This window comes from Schistocerca gregaria, unplaced genomic scaffold (genome assembly GCF_023897955.1).
Source record: "Schistocerca gregaria isolate iqSchGreg1 unplaced genomic scaffold, iqSchGreg1.2 ptg000186l, whole genome shotgun sequence".
In the NCBI taxonomy this organism is placed as follows: Eukaryota; Metazoa; Arthropoda; class Insecta; order Orthoptera; family Acrididae; genus Schistocerca; species Schistocerca gregaria.
The window spans coordinates 360,001-367,500 of NW_026061733.1; the positions used below are offsets into that span (position 1 = coordinate 360,001).

The window sequence follows — 7,500 nt, forward strand, 5'->3', positions numbered from 1 at the left end:
CACGTTGTCCCTTAACCTAACCCACGTTGTCCCTTAACCTAACCCACGTTGTCCCTTAACCTAACCCACGTTGTCCCTTAACCTAACCCACGTTGTCCCTTAACCTAACCCACGTTGTCCCTTAACCTAACCCACGTTGTCCCTTAACCTAACCCACGTTGTCCCTTAACCTAACCCACGTTGTCCCTTAACCTAACCCACGTTGTCCCTTAACCTAACCCACGTTGTCCCTTAACCTAACCCACGTTGTCCCTTAACCTAACCCACGTTGTCCCTTAACCTAACCCACGTTGTCCCTTAACCTAACCCACGTTGTCCCTTAACCTAACCCACGTTGTCCCTTAACCTAACCCACGTTGTCCCTTTGCCTAACATAGTTCACTGCTCGGAATCTCTGGTGTCGTTGTTATCCTCATGTAGATGTCTTGCGAGTGTTGCTTACTTTCCACATATTCCCGCTATCCACTGTCAATTGTACTGCAATAGGACTATATCGCCCCCCCCCCCCCTCTGCCCCTCTCTTTGTGTCTCCGTCCTCTCAAGCTGGTCGGTCTGGCGTTTGAGTGTTAAATGAGCCTCGCAGCTGTTCAGTTGCGTTCAGATGTCGACGCCCTCAGTGTACGTCGTGGTATGGTCTGTGTCCATTGTCCGCTGATGTCGTACGCGTAACCCACACGCTGTACCGATCATCGGTAGTTACGTACAGAGTGAAGTAGTGTGATACGTGTGACCGTACGCTGGCTGTGCCCAACGGTGTCGAATCTCAATTTCCATATGTTGTGCTCGATGCTACTTGTCTCGTCTCCCAATAACAGCTAGGTTGCACTGTGGTACGCCGTAGAGGCGTGTGGGAGGAACGTACGAACGCATTGTATGTCACCCTGGGTCGCTGGGGGTGGTGGTGCGGTGAGTCAGGTCAGGTCAGCGTGAGCCGTGTGATGTAGTGACGCGTGTATTCCGACTTTGTCGTATTGCCTCACACAAAGTGCTACCCTGGTGGACCGCGTTCCATATCTGGGACATGCCGCAGATGCCGGTTGACAGTGGATCGCGGAAGGGACATCGCATACGTGCGCGGGCCACCTTCCACGTGTTCTCTTCTGCACATGTCGCAGTGTGTATGTGGTCTGATGTAGCGTGTCGTGACACATGACATCCTGGCATGCAAGAATTGTTGAATTCGCAAATGTAGGTGGACATCTACGTTTACTGCCCAAGATACGCAAATGAACTGGAAATCCGTTGTTGAGCGGTTGTTCACGCTGGAGGTGAATCTGTGATGGCGACGATCGGTACAGCTATTAACCGGTTGTTTCAGCGGTACCCGCCACATCCACACACGTGACTAGGCCCATGTGGGTATGAAGCGATACGCGGCGGTGGCTTGGTGGGACTGTTCCCGGCCGGTGAAGGGGGGCCGCCCGGCGTGTTGGCCGCGCGCTGCGTGGGCGCACGCGCAACAGGCGGCTGGTGGGGGGCGCCGAGTGGCAGGAGCGCCAGCCGACGGGCTCGGCAGGCGGCGCAGCTACGCTGCGGCGCACCCTGCACGCGGCGCCTGGCGGCCAAAGTTGGTTCAGCCGAGCCCGGTGCGAAGCGCGGTGGACATCTGCAGTGTGCTGGTCTGATTGAGGACTGTGTGCGTTGAGGATGCGCCGCCGCCTGGCACTCGGCGCCGCGACGCCGTCTGCTGCTCGGTCGCCCCAGCGGTTCTCGCAGGTGGTTTGTATCGCAGTTGTGCGGACGTGTTGGCGCGTGCGCTGTGCTGGGAGAGTTCGCTTCTGCACCCAAGTGGGGCTTTGCCCTTGTGTGGCGCTGGCGTTGGAGCTGCCGGTCACCATAGGTGGCGCGTGTTGTCTCCCGCCGGCAATGCCACGACAGCACGCTCCCGGGCCTCTGTCGGCAGCGGCAAGCTCAGTTGGGAGCAAGGGTGTTCGCACTAAAACCGTCTACTCGCCTAACTCCGGGCGATTGCGCCTCTCTCGAAACCGACCAAGTACCTAGGACGGCGCTGCGCGCCGCCGGGACCTGAGAGGGTTTCGAGGTGTATCGTGCAGGGGAGCTCGGCCTCCTCCTGTTTGCAGAATAATTGAGCGGACGCTTGCGTGTTCGCGCGGGCCCCCGGGACACACTCCCGGGCGGCCGGCTGCTCAGCTCTAGTTGACGCAGCTCCCTGGTTGATCCTGCCAGTAGTCATATGCTTGTCTCAAAGATTAAGCCATGCATGTCTCAGTACAAGCCGCATTAAGGTGAAACCGCGAATGGCTCATTAAATCAGTTATGGTTCCTTAGATCGTACCCACGTTACTTGGATAACTGTGGTAATTCTAGAGCTAATACATGCAAACAGAGTCCCGACCAGAGATGGAAGGGACGCTTTTATTAGATCAAAACCAATCGGATTGGCTTGTCTGGTCCGTTTGCCTTGGTGACTCTGAATAACTTTGGGCTGATCGCACGGTCCTCGTACCGGCGACGCATCTTTCAAATGTCTGCCTTATCAACTGTCGATGGTAGGTTCTGCGCCTACCATGGTTGTAACGGGTAACGGGGAATCAGGGTTCGATTCCGGAGAGGGAGCCTGAGAAACGGCTACCACATCCAAGGAAGGCAGCAGGCGCGCAAATTACCCACTCCCGGCACGGGGAGGTAGTGACGAAAAATAACGATACGGGACTCATCCGAGGCCCCGTAATCGGAATGAGTACACTTTAAATCCTTTAACGAGTATCTATTGGAGGGCAAGTCTGGTGCCAGCAGCCGCGGTAATTCCAGCTCCAATAGCGTATATTAAAGTTGTTGCGGTTAAAAAGCTCGTAGTTGGATTTGTGTCCCACGCTGTTGGTTCACCGCCCGTCGGTGTTTAACTGGCATGTATCGTGGGACGTCCTGCCGGTGGGGCGAGCCGAAGGGGTGCTTTCGCGTCCCGAGGCGGACCCCGTTTAAATCCTACCAGGGTGCTCTTTGTTGAGTGTCTCGGTGGGCCGGCACGTTTACTTTGAACAAATTAGAGTGCTTAAAGCAGGCAAGCCCGCCTGAATACTGTGTGCATGGAATAATGGAATAGGACCTCGGTTCTATTTTGTTGGTTTTCGGAACCCGAGGTAATGATTAATAGGGACAGGCGGGGGCATTCGTATTGCGACGTTAGAGGTGAAATTCTTGGATCGTCGCAAGACGAACAGAAGCGAAAGCATTTGCCAAGTATGTTTTCATTAATCAAGAACGAAAGTTAGAGGTTCGAAGGCGATCAGATACCGCCCTAGTTCTAACCATAAACGATGCCAGCCAGCGATCCGCCGCAGTTCCTCCGATGACTCGGCGGGCAGCCTCCGGGAAACCAAAGCTTTTGGGTTCCGGGGGAAGTATGGTTGCAAAGCTGAAACTTAAAGGAATTGACGGAAGGGCACCACCAGGAGTGGAGCCTGCGGCTTAATTTGACTCAACACGGGAAACCTCACCAGGCCCGGACACCGGAAGGATTGACAGATTGATAGCTCTTTCTTGATTCGGTGGGTGGTGGTGCATGGCCGTTCTTAGTTGGTGGAGCGATTTGTCTGGTTAATTCCGATAACGAACGAGACTCTAGCCTGCTAACTAGTCGCGTGACATCCTTCGTGCTGTCAGCGATTACTTTTCTTCTTAGAGGGACAGGCGGCTTCTAGCCGCACGAGATTGAGCAATAACAGGTCTGTGATGCCCTTAGATGTTCTGGGCCGCACGCGCGCTACACTGAAGGAATCAGCGTGTCTTCCTAGGCCGAAAGGTCGGGGTAACCCGCTGAACCTCCTTCGTGCTAGGGATTGGGGCTTGCAATTGTTCCCCATGAACGAGGAATTCCCAGTAAGCGCGAGTCATAAGCTCGCGTTGATTACGTCCCTGCCCTTTGTACACACCGCCCGTCGCTACTACCGATTGAATGATTTAGTGAGGTCTTCGGACTGGTACGCGGCATCGACTCTGTCGTTGCCGATGCTACCGGAAAGATGACCAAACTTGATCATTTAGAGGAAGTAAAAGTCGTAACAAGGTTTCCGTAGGTGAACCTGCGGAAGGATCATTACCGACTAGACTGCATGTCTTTCGATGTGCGTGTCGTGTCGTGTCGCGCAACACGCTACCTGTACGGCAGTGGCCGTGCGCCGCGTGCGGAACCACGCGTGCCTCTCAAAACTAGCGGAAGTGTTGTTGTTGTTGTGTGGTACGAGCGCTGAAGCTCTGGAGCGGCTGGCCTGCGGTACCTGGCGCCTGGCGCCGGTTTTGAATGACGTTCGCCCGAGTGCCTGTCCGCCCCGGTGTGGAGCCGTACGACGCCCATCGGCTGTGAGGCCGTTGGACACAAAAAAATAGTGGAACAGGGGCCGTCAGACGCCTCAGTCCCGCAAATGCTGCTGTCTTGAAAGAGACAGTGGGAGACTGAAAAGGAAAAGATCACCCAGGACGGTGGATCACTCGGCTCGTGGGTCGATGAAGAACGCAGCAAATTGCGCGTCGACATGTGAACTGCAGGACACATGAACATCGACGTTTCGAACGCACATTGCGGTCCATGGATTCCGTTCCCGGGCCACGTCTGGCTGAGGGTCGGCTACGTATACTGAAGCGCGCGGCGTTTGTCCCGCTTCGGAGACGTGGGAGTGTCGTGGTCGCCTGTGTGGCCGGCCGCGTCTCCTTAAACGTGCGATGCGCGCCCGTCGCCTGGCGGTTCGCATACCGGTACTTTCTCGGTAGCGTGCACAGCCGGCTGGCGGTGTGGCGTGCGACACCTCGTACAACGACCTCAGAGCAGGCGAGACTACCCGCTGAATTTAAGCATATTACTAAGCGGAGGAAAAGAAACTAACAAGGATTCCCCCAGTAGCGGCGAGCGAACAGGGAAGAGTCCAGCACCGAACCCCGCAGGCTGCCGCCTGTCGTGGCATGTGGTGTTTGGGAGGGTCCACTACCCCGACGCCTCGCGCCGAGCCCAAGTCCAACTTGAATGAGGCCACGGCCCGTAGAGGGTGCCAGGCCCGTAGCGGCCGGTGCGAGCGTCGGCGGGACCTCTCCTTCGAGTCGGGTTGCTTGAGAGTGCAGCTCCAAGTGGGTGGTAAACTCCATCTGAGACTAAATATGACCACGAGACCGATAGCGAACAAGTACCGTGAGGGAAAGTTGAAAAGAACTTTGAAGAGAGAGTTCAAAAGTACGTGAAACCGTTCTGGGGTAAACGTGAGAAGTCCGAAAGGTCGAACGGGTGAGATTCACGCCCATCCGGCCACTGGCCCCCGCCCTCGGCAGATGGGGCCGGCCGCCCGCGCGGAGCAATCCGCGGCGGGGTCGTGTCCGGTTGCCTTTCCACTCGCCGCGGGGTGGGGCCGTTCCGGTGTGCGGTGGGCCGCACTTCTCCCCTAGTAGGACGTCGCGACCCGCTGGGTGCCGGCCTACGGCCCGGGTGCGCAGCCTGTCCTTCCGCGGGCCTCGGTTCGCGTCTGTTGGGCAGAGCCCCGGTGTCCTGGCTGGCTGCTCGGCGGTATATCTGGAGGAGTCGATTCGCCCCTTTGGGCGCTCGGGCTCCCGGCAAGCGCGCGCGGTTCTTCCCGGATGACGGACCTACCTGGCCCGGCCCCGGACCCGCGCCGCTGTTGGCTCGGGATGCTCTCGGGCGGAATAATCGCTCCCGTCAGCGGCGCTTCAGCTTTGGACAATTTCACGACCCGTCTTGAAACACGGACCAAGGAGTCTAACATGTGCGCGAGTCATTGGGCTGTACGAAACCTAAAGGCGTAATGAAAGTGAAGGTCTCGCCTTGCGCGGGCCGAGGGAGGATGGGGCTTCCCCGCCCTTCACGGGGCGGCGGCCTCCGCACTCCCGGGGCGTCTCGTCCTCATTGCGAGGTGAGGCGCACCTAGAGCGTACACGTTGGGACCCGAAAGATGGTGAACTATGCCTGGCCAGGACGAAGTCAGGGGAAACCCTGATGGAGGTCCGTAGCGATTCTGACGTGCAAATCGATCGTCGGAGCTGGGTATAGGGGCGAAAGACTAATCGAACCATCTAGTAGCTGGTTCCCTCCGAAGTTTCCCTCAGGATAGCTGGTGCTCGTACGAGTCTCATCCGGTAAAGCGAATGATTAGAGGCCTTGGGGCCGAAACGACCTCAACCTATTCTCAAACTTTAAATGGGTGAGATCTCCGGCTTGCTTGATATGCTGAAGCCGCGAGCAAACGACTCGGATCGGAGTGCCAAGTGGGCCACTTTTGGTAAGCAGAACTGGCGCTGTGGGATGAACCAAACGCCGAGTTAAGGCGCCCGAATCGACGCTCATGGGAAACCATGAAAGGCGTTGGTTGCTTAAGACAGCAGGACGGTGGCCATGGAAGTCGGAATCCGCTAAGGAGTGTGTAACAACTCACCTGCCGAAGCAACTAGCCCTGAAAATGGATGGCGCTGAAGCGTCGTGCCTATACTCGGCCGTCAGTCTGGCAGTCATGGCCGGTCCTCGCGGCCGGCCGCGAAGCCCTGACGAGTAGGAGGGTCGCGGCGGTGGGCGCAGAAGGGTCTGGGCGTGAGCCTGCCTGGAGCCGCCGTCGGTGCAGATCTTGGTGGTAGTAGCAAATACTCCAGCGAGGCCCTGGAGGGCTGACGCGGAGAAGGGTTTCGTGTGAACAGCCGTTGCACACGAGTCAGTCGATCCTAAGCCCTAGGAGAAATCCGATGTTGATGGGGGCCGTCATAGCATGATGCACTTTGTGCTGGCCCCCGTTGGGCGAAAGGGAATCCGGTTCCTATTCCGGAACCCGGCAGCGGAACCGATATAAGTCGGGCCCCTCTTTTAGAGATGCTCGTCGGGGTAACCCAAAAGGACCCGGAGACGCCGTCGGGAGATCGGGGAAGAGTTTTCTTTTCTGCATGAGCGTTCGAGTTCCCTGGAATCCTCTAGCAGGGAGATAGGGTTTGGAACGCGAAGAGCACCGCAGTTGCGGCGGTGTCCCGATCTTCCCCTCGGACCTTGAAAATCCGGGAGAGGGCCACGTGGAGGTGTCGCGCCGGTTCGTACCCATATCCGCAGCAGGTCTCCAAGGTGAAGAGCCTCTAGTCGATAGAATAATGTAGGTAAGGGAAGTCGGCAAATTGGATCCGTAACTTCGGGATAAGGATTGGCTCTGAGGATCGGGGCGTGTCGGGCTTGGTCGGGAAGTGGGTCAGCGCTAACGTGCCGGGCCTGGGCGAGGTGAGTGCCGTAGGGGTGCCGGTAAGTGCGGGCGTTTAGCGCGGGCGTGGTCTGCTCTCGCCGTTGGTTGGCCTCGTGCTGGCCGGCGGTGCAGGATGCGCGCGCCTGCGCGGCGTTCGCGCCCCGGTGCTTCAACCTGCGTGCAGGATCCGAGCTCGGTCCCGTGCCTTGGCCTCCCACGGATCTTCCTTGCTGCGAGGCCGCGTCCGCCTTAGCGTGCTCCTCCGGGGGCGCGCGGGTGCGCGGATTCTCTTCGGCCGCCATTCAACGATCAACTCAGAACTGGCACG

General features: G+C 57.8%; 2 non-coding genes and 1 pseudogene across 2 annotated transcripts; all 3 read left to right on the top strand.

Moving 5' to 3' along the window:
- The first annotated feature begins 2,167 nt into the window (after window positions 1-2,167).
- On the top strand, window positions 2,168-4,060 carry LOC126304872 (small subunit ribosomal RNA). Its single transcript, XR_007553251.1, has one exon. It is a non-coding gene; the product is annotated as a small subunit ribosomal RNA (ribosomal RNA).
- Window positions 4,061-4,429: 369 nt separating this feature from the next.
- Window positions 4,430-4,584, top strand: LOC126304862 (5.8S ribosomal RNA). The gene has a single exon (XR_007553243.1). It is a non-coding gene; the product is annotated as a 5.8S ribosomal RNA (ribosomal RNA).
- Window positions 4,585-4,772: 188 nt separating this feature from the next.
- Window positions 4,773-7,500, top strand: part of LOC126304839 (large subunit ribosomal RNA) — a 4,759-nt pseudogene continuing 2,031 nt past the window's right edge.